The sequence below is a fragment of the Aquarana catesbeiana genome, linkage group LG04, assembly GCF_042186555.1.
Source record: "Aquarana catesbeiana isolate 2022-GZ linkage group LG04, ASM4218655v1, whole genome shotgun sequence".
Taxonomy (NCBI): domain Eukaryota; kingdom Metazoa; phylum Chordata; class Amphibia; order Anura; family Ranidae; genus Aquarana; species Aquarana catesbeiana.
Genome location: NC_133327.1, coordinates 333,712,116 through 333,727,074, shown reverse-complemented (window position 1 = coordinate 333,727,074; position 14,959 = coordinate 333,712,116).

The window sequence follows — 14,959 nt, the reverse complement described above, 5'->3', positions numbered from 1 at the left end:
AGGTGTAAAGAAGGCAAGGAAAGAGAAACAAGAAGGGAGGGCTCTCCAGCATAGGTTGAGACTCCTGCTTAAATTAAGGCAGGGAGGCTGGGAGTTAGAAGAGGAGATTGGAAAGCTTCGGGAGGAGATAAAGAAAGCTTGGGTGATGGGAGGGAAGAAGCTAATCTTCCAAGCTAAAGTGAAGGACATGGAGGAAGGGGAGACATGTTCGCGGTTCTTCTTCAAGAAACTCTTGAGGGGACGCAATGTGATAAAATCGGTGATGGTGCAGGGACAGGAAGTGAATGGTGAGAAGGTGATGGAGGCGGTGAGTGAGTTTTATACGGATTTGTTTGCAGGTGGACGTGGAGTAAGTGCTGAGGAGATGCGAGAGTATTGCGAGAAAGTGGATGCAAGATTGTTTGAGGAGGATAGGTTTGGTATGTGTGTGGTTGTGTCTGAGGAGGAAGTGAGGCGAGTGATAGATGGGATGAACCGGAATAAGACACCTGGGAAGGATGGGTTGACTGTTGAGTTCTTTTGTAAAGCGTGGGAGGTGATGAAGAATGAGGTGTGTGAGTTGGTGAGGCTGGTGTTTGAAGTGGGGGAGATGCCAAAGTCCTTAAGGGAGGGAGTGATTACCCTCATCTATAAAAAGCGCGACAAGAGAGACATTCGGAATTGGCGGCCAATTACACTGTTGAAGTTGACTACAAGATTGTGGCAAGATTGATTGCAGATCGAGTCAAGCGTGTGATTGGTGAAGTGATTGGGGAGCAGCAGGTGTGTGCGGTTCCTGGTCGACGAATTTCCGACAACCTATCGTTACTGAGGGATGTCGTATACTACGCGCAATCTAACAACTTGCCGTGCCTTCTAGAGTCGATTGACCTTGAAAAGGCCTACGACAAAGTCTCCCATCAGTTTCTGTTTCAGATTCTGGAGGTCCTAGGGTTTCCGGACCAGCTGATGAAGGTTATCAGAGGACTATACAAAGGTGTCTCAAGTCAGGTTTTGGTCAACGGTACCCTAGGGGGGAGTATCCCTGTGATGTCTGGTGTTAGGCAGGGGTGCCCCCTATCGCCTTTGATGTTCATCTGCGTGATGGAGCCATTACTGAGTGCAGTGACGAAGGACAAGGCATTCAAGGGTGTGTTTGTGCCTGGCAGTGGTGGAAGGAGTGTGAAAGTATTGGGGTACATGGATGATGTTGTGTTGGTGGCTGGTGGAATGGCTGATGTGCGGCGTGGAAGATTGCAGGTGAGTCTGTTCTGCAGTGTGTCTGGGATGAGTGTGAATTGGAGTAAGTGTCAGGTGTGTAGTGTGGGCCGTGAGGTGGAGGTGAATGAGGGACGCAGTCAGAAGGTGGAGAGGATGCAGGTGCTGGGTGTGTGTTTTGACAGGGAGTTGAGGGGAAGTCGCAGTTTTCAGAAGGTGACTGAGCGAGTGGAGGAAAAGTTGTCTATGTGGCGGATGCGTGAATTGTCCTGCACCGGGAAAGTTCTGATCATCAAGTCAGTGATCCTTCCGATTATGTTGTATGTCTCTGTTATATTCCCGCCTCCTGATGATTGGGTGAGGAAGATGACGAGGCTACTGTTCTTGTTCTTTTGGGGAGGGAGGATGGAGAAGTGTGCAAGGGAGAAGATTACTAAACCAAGGGCCAAAGGTGGCTTTGGACTTCCAAAGATCGGGGAATTTTTGATGCTGCATTACTGGGTGACGTTGATAAGGACCCTAAGAGGTAACGGAATTGGGAAGGAGATGATGCAGTACCTTGGAGGAAGATTGTTTACAAGATGGGGACTCTACAGGCAGGCCCTAGAAAAGCCACAGGCATGGGTCGTTCCTCAGTATTTTTTGGTCCTGACCAAGATCTGGGAAGGATGGAGGTTGGGGGGTCTGGGGAGGGAGGTTGGTGATAAAAAGAAACTTAAAGCTTGGATTGCTGGGGAGATTTTTCCTAATGGGATACAGTACTTAAGAGAGAAGGAAAGTGTGCAAATCTGGAAGAGTATGAGCACAAGAGGAGTGACTAACCGCCAAAGGGACATATCCTGGATGACCTTTATGGGGTGTCTGACGACCATGAGTTTTCTGAAAAGTAGGGATTTGGTAAGATCGGAGTTGTGTCCAAGGGAGGGCTGTGGGGGAGTGGAGGACGTGTTCCACTTGTTTTGGAACTGTGTCTTCGCTAAAGAAGTGCTGGGAAAGTTGAAGAGCTTCCTGAGGGAGGTGGTGGGGGTGGTTTTTGTAAGGGAGGAAATGGTGGTTCTGGGCTTGTGGAGATTGGAGAAAAATGCAGCCAGGAAGGCGTGGTGCTTTTCTGTTGTCTATAAGGAAGTAATGTGGGATGTTAGGAATATATAGGTAGGAAGGAAGAGGTTAATTTCTGTAGAAGATGCGGTGAGGATATTTTTGGCTAGGATGTATATTGTTTATCTTTTTAATGTGAAAGGGATGGGTGAGGAAGAAGCTGGGAGATATTGGAAGAGGGATAAGTGGAATGTCTTTTGATATATTTGCATGATTAAAAATGTGCTCTGTATTATTAATTTGTTTTGTCATATGATGTGAAGGACACAGTCACTAAGTACTGACAGTATATGTGTGTTGTTGTCCATTTACTGAATTGACAAGAAAGGGGAAAAAAAAAAAAAAATTGTGGTGGGAGAAGGAATTAAATTGGGAGATTTGATGAAATGCTTGTGCATTTTTTCATTCAAAAGTGGGTTTATGTGGCCATGCTGTCCATGTTGTGCGTGTATTGTTCCTGTCTGATCATGCAAACATCATTTGGAAGCATCTGCTGACCTACTCTTTTTGATCTCGTTGTTTAATCGTGTACACCGAAATGCAGCTTCCAGGAAAACATGGTCACCAATGTATGTATGTGTGGATTATGGGCTGGTGGTGGGTGTTTTGAATAAGTCTTTTGTAATATGTGGGAATGCTTTGTAAGAATGACTGTTAAGTATGTTTCTATAATCTTGCAGATAATGTGATGTGTTGCTTCACTTGAAGTAGCACGATTTCAAAGTAGCAAGGTCAGCGTGATTTCAGGTGGCTTCATACACAAATGTCTATTGAAGTCGCACCTGAAATCGGCAAAAGTAGTGCAGGAACTACTTTAGCAAATTGGTGCAGCGCCACAAAAATGTTGCATCGATTGGAACAGTGCCATTGCCAATAGTCATGCGATTTGATCTCTCAAATTGCATGACCAATCGCTCCAATGTAAACCTAGGTTAATGATAAAGGTGGAATATATATATATATATATATAATCAGCTGTGGAGAATTGCAGGTAATGAATTCAGCTGGTGGATAGGCAGTGTTTGAATGTGTCAGCTCTGGTTCACATTGGTGTGATTTGACATGTCAAATCTGTGGCAATTGCACTGTTCTAATTGGTGCAATTTGTATTGATATTGGTGCAGAAACCTGCACTGATGTCTCTGTTGCCCCCCACAGTTGGGACTGACATGCAGGAATGAAATTGTGGGAGTTCAGCTGAACGATTTCCTCCCTCTGTCAGTGTGAACCGGGGCTCAAACTGGGCCTTTTGTCTTTTTAATTCACCTGCTGCTAACCCAGGGACACCATTTCTTATCAAACTCCCTTAAGTTTACCTTCAAATATATGTAGAAATACAGATTTGCATATCTGAAAATAAAAAATACTAATCATGGTTGAGATCAAATATTCACAACTTCAATCAAAAGCGTGGTTCCACCTTCTGACCCGGAAGTTCCTGTGCTGGTCAGGATCTCCATCTAGGTGGACATGGCGAGGTCTCTTTAGCAAAGAGGAGGTGCTCCCCATTGCCGGGTAAGTGTAGGATATGTACTTGTACTTAATCAATGCGGGGGTGGATGTCATAGTTAGATTGGGTGGGGTTCATTGATTTGTTTGGCATCACCACACATTTGCTTCCGTCCCATGTGCACACATCACTTCCTGCATTTGTTCTGCTGATGTAAATCAGTAAGGACTATGCAAGTATAAATGAAAGCTCCTTTTATTAAAATATATATGACTTGTTTCACAGCTGGGCGAATTTTCCATCAAATTTGGACCTCTGAGTTGCATAACAAGTTGTACCCCGTGATTCTCAATGATAACCATTCATATCTGTGCTACTTCAAGTAACACTGACTTCAACGTAGTCCCTGTACTACTTTGGTCTGACTTTGATGCGAGTTGAGGGCCATAGACCTCAAGTTTACACAGGCATTCCCTGGAATTGTGGCAAAATTGCTGATGCAAAATCGTGGGAAAGTTGCGTGTCTTTCCCTGCGACTCCTGCATCCATAGACCTCAAGATTACACAGGCATTGCTTAAAGTTGCATTAAAATCTTGCAACTTTCAGGTCGCACAAGTGTGAAAGGTGCCTAAGTCAATGTGCTGAGTACTATTTTATACCTAGAATATAAAGTAGTCCCACCATCAAACACTAGTAAACGTATGTTCTCAATATAATTGTGCTCAAATGGCTGAAAATCACACAGATGGTATCACCTACTGAAAGCTTCCATTGTACTCAGCAGCATATGCTGAAAAGAGGCGAATGCCTATTAGCCAATGCCACATTGGCATGAGCATGGTTGTTACTATAATATTAATGTCTGAAATGCAAAACATTATTGTATAGAATCAAACATTAGTAAATGTATTTTCTCTGTAGGTAAGTGCTCAGCTCTGTAGCATAGCGGTATACCCTGCTGCCCCCAAAAGTTCAAGCCATGAATTCAAATCCCACTGACAGCATCACCTCCTGGAAGTGTGCATTGTACTCAGAAGCATAATTAGCCAAAGCACATCAGCTTGTTTTATTCCATATTTTAACTCTTCAAATGCATGCAATGGTATGTACTTATTCAATAATATTATGGTATGGAATTCCAAAATTCAAGGAAAAAAATGTCGTAGGGTCCCCCCAGTACATACCAGGCTCTTCGGTATGGAGTTTAAGGGGAACCCCACACCAAAATGTAAAATAAATTTGATGTGGGGCCCCCCCAAAATCCATACCAGACCCTTATCCGAACATGCAGCCTGGAGGTCAGGATAGGGGGGGACATTTTACCCCTATGGGGTACATTTTACCCCTACCCATTCACCAAAAAAAGCAGTGAAATGTAAAAAAATCAATAGCCGTTTTTTGACAAGTCCTTTATTGTAAAATAGCTCCAAGCTGTCTTCTTCCCTGAGCCATCTTCTCCAGACGCTGTCTCTCCCTCCTCCATCTTCTCCCCGAGCTGTATTCTCCCAGAGCCGTCTCTCCTGCCACCGCCATCTTCTCCATCTGCTGTGTTCTTCCGCACCGCTGGTTACCCGCTAATAAAAAAAAGCTGCTCTTCCTCCATGGTGGTCTTCCTCCGCTGTGTTGTCACCCGCTGTATGGCGTCTCTTACATAGCCATGGAGCGGACTCTCCGGGTGACATTATCGGATGGCCACAGAAGACCGCCACAAGAAGTGCGGCTTATTTTTTTATTAGTGGGTAACCGGCTGCGCTGAAGAACACATCAGCGGGAGAAGATGGTGGCAGCAGGAGAGACAGCTCGGGGAGAAGAAACCTCAAACGCTAGTGAATGTATTTTCTATGTATTTTCTATGTATGACTGCTACACCCAATAGGCTAGCGGTCAGCACTTCTACCTTGAAGAACTCATGGGTTCAAATCCCACAGAGAAATACTAAAAGATTTAATTGGTGAAAAAAAAGCAAATGACTATTAGCCAATTAGCCAAAGCAGCATATGCTGAAAATAGGTGAATGCCAATTAGCCAATGCACTTTAAATTTGGCTGATTCTATTATATTAACTCTTCAAATGCATGCAATGATATGTAAGTATTCAATACTATTATGGTGTGAAATTCCAAATACCACACACTAACTAATGGGCAGATTATTTTTTGTTTGTTTATTTTAACCACTTGACAACTGGGCACTTAAACCCCCTTCCTAACCAGACCAATTTTCAGCTTTTGGTGCTCTCACATTTTGAATGACAATTACTCAGTCATGCAACACTGTATCTATATGAAATTTTTGTCCTTTTTTTCACACAAATGGAGCTTTCTTTTAGTGGTATTTAATCACCGCTGGGTTCTTTATTTTTTGCGCCGTAAAAGAAAAAAGACCGAAAAATCTGTAAAAAAATAAATTTTTCTTCATTTCTGTTATAATATTTTGCAAATTAGTAATTTTTCTTCATATATTTTGGCCAAAATTTATACCGCTACATATCTTTGGTAAAATTAACCCAAATTGGTGGATATTATTTGGTCTTTGTGAAAGTTATAGAGTCCAAAAGCTATGGTGCGAATATCTGAAAATTGATCACACCTGAAGTACTGACGGCCTATCTAATTTCTTGAGACCCTAACATTCCAGAAAAGTACAAATACCCCCCAAATGACCCCTTTTTGGAAAGAAGACATTCCAAGGTATTTAGAAAGATGCATGGTGAGTTTTTTGAAGTTGTCATTTTTTCCCACAATTCTTTGCAAAATCAAGGTTTTTTTTTTTACTTTTTTTTTTCCCACAAAATTGTCATATGAGCAGGTTATTTCTCACACACTGCATATGCATACCACAAATTACACCCCAAAACACATTCTGCTATTACTCCCGAGTATGGCGATACCACATGTGTGAGACTTTTACACAGCGTGGCCACATACAGAGGCCCAACATGCAGGGGAGCACCTTCAGGCGTTCTGGAGCACCCAGGCCAATTCTGACATTTCTCTCCTACATGTAAAAATCATCATTTATTAGCTAGAAAATTACATAGAACCCCAAAACATTATATATTTTTTTTAGCAAAGACCCTAGAGAATACAATGGCGGTAGTTACAACTTTTTATCTCGCACGGTATTTGCGCAGCAATTTTTGTAACGCGTTTTTTTTGGAAAAAAACGGTTTTGTGCTTTACAAAAACCAAAACAGTAAAGTTAGCCTAATGTTTTTGCATAAAGTGAAAGATGAAGTTACGCCGAGTAAATAGATACCCAACATGTCACCTTTCAAACTTGCAAGCTCTTGTGGAATGGCGCCAAACTTGCTACTCAAAAATCCCCATAGGCGACGCTTTAAAATTTTTTACTGGTTACATGTGTTGAGTTACAGAGGAGGTCTAGGGCCAAAATTATTGCTCTCGCTCTACCGATCACAGCGATACCTCACATGTGTGGTTTGAACACCGTTTTCATATGTGGGCGGGACTTACATATGCGTTCGCTTCTGCATGCGAGCACACAGGGACAGGGGCGCTTTAAAATTTTTTTTTTTTTTTTTATTGTTCATTTTACTTTATTTATTTTAGTTTGATGCTTTTTTCCAAAAAAAAAAAATTTTGACCACTTTTATTCCTATTACAAGGAATATAAACATCCTTGTAATAGGAATATGGCATGACAGGTCCTCTTTACAGTGAGATATGGGGTCAATAAGACCCCACATCTCACCTCTAGGCTGGGAAGCCTGAAATTAAAAAAAAAAAAAAAAAAAAACGATCCTGGCTTCGATCGTAGCGGTGAGTCGGTAGAAGTGCGGGAGGGGGGACATCCCCTCTCGCCTCCCGTAGGAATGATCAAGCAGTGGAACAGCTGCTATGATCATTCTCATGGTGTAGGGAATCGCTGGCTGAAAAAGCTGATATCTGAATGATGCCTGTAGCTGCAACCATCATTCAGATATCCCCGCACAAAGTCAAGGATGTTGTATGACGGCCGCCGGAAGTGGTTAAAACGCTTTTTTTTTTTTTAACACAAAGTTGTCCATTTATACAATATTTCTACCACATAACATGTACATATCAAAAATGACACCCCAAAATAGATTCTCCTGCTCCTCCTGAGTACGGCGATACCACATGTGTGAGACTTCCACAGCCTGGCCACATACAGAGGGCGAGTACAGCTGAGCATGGCTCAGCATGGCGGGAGTATGGCGGGGGCATGGCGGGAGTATGGCGGGGGCATGGCGGGGGCATGGCAGAGTATGGCGGGGGCATGGCAGAGTATGGCGGGGGCATGGCAGAGTATGGCGGGGGCATGGCAGAGTATTGCACAGCATTGCATAGTAGTGAGGGATGGCTGAGCATGGATGGATGGATGGCTGGATGTCTCTGTGCAGCGCTGTGGGCACTACACATACAGCCCACAGCGCTGCAGACATCCATCCATCCCCCTCCCCGCTCACTGTGTACCGATCGGTACACAGGAGGGGAGGAGAGGAACCGGCGTCATCAGATGACGCCGGTCTGTTTACATGTGATCGCGCCGTCATTTGACGGCGCGATCACATGGTAAACGGCCGCGATCAGCGGCCATTTACCGGGATCCGTGATGCGCCGGGTCCTCTGGGGTGCACGAGAGGGGAATTCTGGGAGGACGTCATAGTACGTCCTCCCAGAGTTATCCAACCGCCCTGCAGCCGTCATTCGGCTATGGGCCGGTTGGTAAGTGGTTAATTTCGCTTGTGCACTGAAAAAAATAAACACAGCTGGGGGATGGTAGGTTGGCTGGTATTTGAACTTGTACCATGAGTGCTGTGGAGACATCTGAGTAGACTACTAAGCCATTGTGCTAAGTATGAAACCTGCATAATAATGTAGTATGATTAAAGAATGAATATAAATAATTACCGCTTTATAGTCACCTAAATTAATAAATAAAAAACATGAAAAAAACAACATACAACAAATAGGTAACCTAAATGTTTAATACATGTAACTTTACAGAATAGCAGACATTACTATGTAATAATCATTCATAACTGCATTAGTTAGCAAAAGAAGGAAAAAACTAGGAATACTAATTGCAACATACATCAATAGATGCACACGAGGTAGAGCACATCTCACATAAAAATGTTTCTTTCACATACATGGATCATGGTTACAGTGCAGTACTATATAACAACTTGGTAGGAATTGGCATTTGCATATACGCGGAAGCGCCAATTAGCGCCAGCTTAGAATTTACTAACATTTGTTTCTCACTAATAGCGCTAATTTTTCATTCGCACATTTGCCTGTTGAAATTTTATTTGGCTAAAATGGGAGCTATTATTTGCCATAGTGCCCAGTACTTCCTGGCGCTATAGTAAATGACCCCCATAGACGTGTCCGCGTGCTCGAACAAACTTTTTTCCTGCTCACATGTTCTGGTGCGAACCGAACAGGGGGGGTGTTCGGCTCATCGCTGGTTCGTATTCCCAACCACACCACAAGACTACCTGCCTGGAGTTTGCATGTTCTCCCTGTGCCTGCGTGGGTTTCCTCCGGGTACTCCAGTTTCCTCCCACACTCCAAAGACATGCTGGTAGGTTAATTGGCTTCTGTCTAAATTGGCCCTAGTATATGAATGTGAGTTAGGGACCTTAGATTGTAAGCTCCTTGAGGGTAGGGGCCCATGTGAGTGTATAATATATATGTAAAGCACTGCGTAAATTGACGGCACTATAGAAGTACCTTAAATAAAAATAAATAAGTCTTCACTAATATTATGGTGTGAATCTCCAAAACACCATACACTAGCTAACAAGCAGTTTACATTTGATAAAGTTTATTGTATGGTATATAAACCATCAAACACTAGTAAAAGTATTTTGTATATATAATTGTGCTCAGCCCAATAGGCTAGCAGTTAGCACCTCTACCTTCAACAATTTAGGTATTGAAAGACTCATGGGTTCAAATCCCACGGAAGAATCCTAAAAGATTACTGTTGGTGGGGAAAAGGAGAATTCCTGTTAGCCAGTTAGCCAATTACCCAAAGCAGCATACAGTGAATGCCAAGTAACCAATACACTTTAATGTGGTTGATATTATTGTATTTAATCTTCAAATGCTTGCAATGGTATGTAAGTATTCACTAATATTATGGTGTGAATCTCCAAACACCACACACTAGCTAACAAGCAGTTTACATTTGATAAACTTTATTGTATAGTATATAACACATCAAACACTAGTAAAAGTATTTTGTATGTATAATTTTGCTCAGCCCAATAGGCTAGCAGTTAGCACCTCTACCTTCAAACATTTAGGTATTGAAAGACTCATGGGTTCAAATCCCACAGAAAAATCCTAAAAGATTGCATTGGTGGGAAAAGGAGAAAGCCAGTTAGCCAAAAATACATATATATATATATATACTGAAAATAGGTTATTGCCAAATAGCCAGTGCACTTTAATGTGAATGATTTTATTGTATTAACTCTTTAAATGCATGCAATGGTATGTAAGTATTCAATTATATTATGATGTGACATTCCAAACACCACACACTAGCTAAAGGGCAGTTTACATTTCTTTGTTTGTTTATTTTAATTCACTTGTGCACTAAAAAAATAAACACAACTGGTGGATGGTAGGTTGGCTGTTGTTTGACCTCATACCATGAGTGGTGTGGAGATATCCAAGCAGACCACTAAGCCATTGTGCTAAGTACAAGCCCTGTATAATAGTGTAGTATTATTAAAGAATGAACATAAATAATTACTGCTTTATAGTCAACTAAATTAATAAATAATAAATCAAAAACATGAAAAAACAACATACAACAAATAGGTAACCTAAATGATTAATACATGTAACTTTACAGAATAGCAGACATTACTATGTAATAATCATTCAGAACTGCATTCATTAGCAAAAGAAGGAAAAAAAAACCTAGGAATACTATTTGCAATATAAATCAATAGATGCACGGGAACTAGAGCACATCTCTGATAAAAATGTTTCTTTCATATACATGGATCATGGCTACAGTACAGTGCTATATAACAACTTGATAAGAATTGGCATTTGTATATACGCGGAATCGCTAATTAGCGGCAATTTAGAATTTACAAACGGTTGTTCCCCGCTTATATCGCTAATTTTCATGCGCAAATTCGCTGGTTTTGTTTCCATTTGGCTAAAATGGGCGCTATTTGCCATAGTGCCCAGTACTTCCTGGAGTTATAGTAAATGACCCCCGTAGTCTGCATAGATGGAATTTGACCTCTGGCTGAGTGGTGTGGAACTACAACTTCCAGCTGGCTGATGGGGAAGAGCAGATCATCATCATCCTTATAACCATCATCATCATCATCATCCCCTGTCCCAATGTGGTAAGCGGGCAACAGCCCAGTCTTATAGACACTGTATATAGACATCATTGTCTCCTGCATTCCTTATCAGCTTTAGCATTAAGGATCCAGATTAAACATCATAGACACTATATACAGACATCTTTGCTTTCTATGGTTCCGCTGTTGCTTGTAGTTTCACAATATATTGCTGGGGGAGCACATTGCAGGGGCTTCTATCCTTATGGCTCCCATCTCTAAGTGATTCTTTCTACAAGGGATATGCACTTCAATCTCTGCTTCAAGTTCTACCTCCCCTGAACATTCCTTCTCTGTCACTTTACAGGTATGTGTCAGCTCAACCACATCTTCCACCGTTAAATGAAATTGGGATCTGCTTGCTGTCTCTTTGTGTGTCTTTGGTATGTGTCAGCTCAACCACATCTTCCACAGTTAAATTAAATTGGGATCTGCTTGCTGTCTCTGTGTGTGTGTCTTTGGTATGTGGCCTTCTCTATCTGTTGCCCTGTGTGCATAACCATGATGTTGTTTTTTGTTGCTCTGGACTATCTTACCTAAGTTTTATGTGTTGATCTTAGATCTTATCTTGGCCTCTGGCCTCTTGCTATTCTGACTTTAGAAGCAAAAAGTCCACTTTGATTGTTAGGCATTCTTATATTCACTCATGATTAATTAACAAACTTCAACCCCACCCTTATAACAGTATAAATTTGAGCATAAAGGGTCAGCACATTGCTGGGGGAGCACATTGCAGGGGATTCTATCCTTAAGGCTTCCATCTCTAAGTGATTCTTTCTACAAGTGATATGCACTTCAATCTCTGCACTTCAGTGATTGCTCGAAGCAAACAAATATAGCAATCTGCACTGGAAAGCACCTAACAGACTGCAGGTGACCCTGTCTCTCTATTAAGCTCTCCTTCCACTCTGTAACATGCACTCTCTACCACTGCTTCTGACACTTGTGTCCTTTCTCCTCAAACTCTCTTACCTTCACCCCCCCTCTCCACCCGCCTGCTTATACATATCACCCTGCCTTCTGTCCTCTCCCTACTACTGCTCCTACCAACTCTTGCTCATTCTACATCCATATACTGATAAAACCTCCAGTACTCTGAGACATGCCCCTTCACATAAATCACATTCCCACATTACCTCCCTCACCCTCCTGCTTCTCCTAATCTCTGGTGACATACCCCCAAACCCTGGGCCACCATCATCTGTCTTTGCCCAACGCTCCCATCCCCCTACACCCGCTGGCAGGATTCGCAACCCACAGAACTTGGTCTCTATTCCTCTTTCCAAAACCAGCCCCCCCTTTTCCTGTGCCCTTTGGAATGCATGTTCTGTCTGCAACAAACTCACTGCCCTTCACGACCTCTTTATCACAAATTCCTTTAACCTACTTGTCATTACTGAAACCTGGCTTCATGAATCAGATACTACTTCTCCTGCTTCCCTATCCCATGGGGGCCTTCTCTGGACTCACTCCCCCAGACCAAGTGGACGGAAGGGAGGTGGAGTGGGAATCCTTCTAGCCCCATGCAGCACCTATCAGGTACTTCACCCACCTCCCTCTCTGACACTCTCCTCTTTTGAGGCACATTGCATTCGTCTATTCTCTCCCATTTCTCTAAGAATTGCTGTCATCTACCAGCCCCCTGGACCAGTATCAGCCTTCCTTGATGACTTCTCTGCCTGGCTACCCTACTTTCTCTCTTCTGAAATCCCCACAATTATTCTCGGGGACTTCAACATCCCTGTTAACACTAACACTACTATTACTTCTAAACTTCTCAGTCTAACGTCATCGATCGACCTGAAGCAATGGATACAGGCTCCTACCCACTCCAACGGCAACACCCTTGACCTTGTCTTCTCCTATCTGTGCACTCCGTGCAACCTTTTCAACAATCCACTCCCACTCTCTGGTCACCACCTTATTAGTTTTGCTCTCTCCCTGTCTTCCACCTCTTCTCCCTCCAACCGCCTAACAGTTACACGTAGAAACCTTCGCCACCTCAATCCTTCTCTTCTCTACTCTGCTACTGATCACCTCTATGACAAAATCTCACCTCTGTCCTGCCCCAACCTAGCCACTTTCATCTACAACAGCTCACTGTCTTCCTCCCTAGACAAGCTTGCCCCCCTCACTACACGCAGAATTAGGCCCCGACTGCTACAACCCTGGCAAACAGATAACACCAGAAGTCTCAGAAAACGTAGCCGTGCTCTTGAGCGCCTATGGCATAAGACTAAGATCCAGGAAGACTTCACACAATATAAATCTGCCCTCCTAAAATACTATTCCTGCCTTCACACTGCCAAACAGACCTACTTTATCACACTCATTAACACCTTCTCATCTCATCAAGTCAACTCTTCTCTACCTTCAACACTCTACTCTGTCCTCCACTGCCTCCACCCACCAACTCACTCAATGCCCAGGAGATTGCCAATCACTTCAAAACTAAGATTGTTACAATTCATGAGGAGATCGCCAATGCGCAAAAACCTCCCGCATGCAACACCCCATGTCCACAGATGCAATCATTACTTCCCTCATTCAACCCTACTACTATTACTGAGGTTGCTAAACTTTTATCTAACATTCATCTATCCACCTGCCCCCTGGATCCTGCTCCCTCGCAAATGCTACGCTCACCCTCTGACTCGATTCTACACTCTCTAACTCACATTTTCATCCTCTCCCTCTCTTGTGGCATCTTCCCAAATGCTCTAAAACATGCGCTAGTCACCCCCATACTTAAAAAGCCCTCACTGGACCCCACCAATCTCAACAACTTACGTCCCATCTCCTTACTCTCCTTCTCCTCCAAACTTCTTGAAAGACTGGTCTACAACCGACTAAGCGACCATCTGACCTTGAATAAACTTCTTGATCCCCTTCAGTCTGGTTTTCGCCCTCAACACTCCAGGGAAACTGCTCTCCTTAAACTCTCAAATTACCTACTAATGGATAAAACCAGTGGAAACTATTCTGTACTACTTCTCCTGGATCTCTCTGCTGCCTTTAACACAGTGGACCACCCACTCCTCCTCAAAAAACTCCACTCTTTTGGTCTCCGTGACTGTACACTTCGCTGGTTCTCATCCTACCTATCCCACCACTCCTTCAGTTTCACTTACAACTCTACTTCCTCCTCTCCTCTTCCTTTCTCCGTTGGGGTCCCCCAAGGTTCTGTTGTTGGACCTCTCCTTTTCTCAATCTACACCACCTCCTTGGGTCAGTTTATTGCCTCCCACGGCTTTAAATATCATCTCTATGCTGATGACACCCAAATCTATCTCTCCACCCCCCAGCTCTCTCCATCTGTCTCCTCACGCATTACCAACTTACTAGCAGACATATCAGCCTGGATGTCACACCACTTCCTCAAACTCAACCTATCCAAAACCGAGCTCATGATATTTCCTCCCTCAGGTGCCACTTCCCCTGATTTCTCTGTCAATATCAACGGCTCATCTATCAACCCATCTCCCCATGTCAAGGTCCTAGGTGTAATCCTGGACTCTGAACTAACCTTTCGACCCCACATTCTATCACTATCCAAAACTTGCTGCCTCAATCTCCGCAACATCTCCAAGATACGCCCCTTCCTAACCAATGTCACCACAAAACTTCTAATCCACTCCCTGGTCATCTCCTGCCTCGACTACTGCAACTCCCTCCTCATTGGTTTACCTCTAAATAGGCTATCCCCACTTTAGTCCATCATGAATGCTGCTGCCAGGCTCATCCACCTCACAAACTGCTCAGCGTCTGCTACACCCCTCTGCCAATCCCTCCATTGGCTGCCACTCAGTCACCGAATTAAATTCAAGATACTAACTATAACTTACAA